This window comes from Carlito syrichta, unplaced genomic scaffold (assembly GCF_000164805.1).
Source record: "Carlito syrichta isolate Samal-C Ts95f unplaced genomic scaffold, Tarsius_syrichta-2.0.1 Scaffold315380, whole genome shotgun sequence".
Taxonomy (NCBI): Eukaryota; Metazoa; Chordata; class Mammalia; order Primates; family Tarsiidae; genus Carlito; species Carlito syrichta.
This window is the reverse complement of record NW_007259476.1, coordinates 35,990-37,090: the sequence shown is the minus strand read 5'-3', so window position 1 is coordinate 37,090 and position 1,101 is coordinate 35,990.

Genomic DNA, 1,101 nt, shown 5'->3' with positions numbered 1-1,101 from the left:
TCCCCCACCCATAGATTCCAACTACTGTCAGTCGTTTTCTTATAGTATTACATTCGATGTTCAAGGTCCATTATATGAGTGAGAACATGTGATAGTCGGATACTTGTTTCTGTGAGAGGTCACTCAGTATTATAGGCTCTAGTTCCATCCAGGTTGCTGTGAAATTCATGATTTTGTTCTTTTTTATGGCTGCATTGTATTCCATCATGTATATATACCACTTTTTTTAATCCAGTCCTCTTTTGATGGGCAGCATGGTTGCTTCCAGTTTCTTACTATTGTGAACAATGCTGCGATAAACATACATGTGCAGATATCTTTTTTACAGAGTGATTTCAGTTCTTCAGGAAATATTCCCAGTAAGGGGATTGCGGGGTCATACGGGAGGTTGATATCTAGAGATTTTAAATCAGCACACTGCTTTCCACAAAGGTTGCACTAGTTTACACTCCCACCAACAGTGTAGAAGTGTACCCTTTTTGCCACACCCTCTCCCGCAGCTGTTATTTTTTGAGTTGTTGATAATTGCCCTTCTGACTGGAGTTAGGTGATATCTCAGTGTGGTTTTCATTTGCGTCTCCCTGATGATTAGTGAGGTTGAGCATCTCTTCATGTGTCTGTTGGGTGCTTGGATGTCTTCCTTTGTGAAGTGTCTGTTCATATCTTTTGCCTATTTTATATTGGGGTTGTTTTTTTTTTTTCTTTTCTTTTCAGCATGTTTGAGTTCCTTGTAGATCAAGGATGTTAAGCCTTTGTCAGACCTGGTGTTGACAAATACTTTTTCCCAGTCTGTAGACTGTCTCCCTTCTCCCATGATGGTGTCATTTTGCTTTGAAGAACCTTGTCAGTTAATTTGTTCAGGAATTGGATGCCTGTCCCAATTTCCATGAGGCTATGTCCTTCATTTTCTAAGGTTTTTATTATTTGAGGTTTTACATTTAGGTCTCTGATCCATTTGGAGTTAACCTTTGGGCATGGGGATAGATAGGGGTCCTGTTACAATCTTCTGCATGTGGTCAGCCAGTTTTCCCAGCACCATTTACTGAATAGGTTCTCCTCTCCCTAGTGGTAGGTGGTGGAGGCTTTGTCGAAGATGATTTG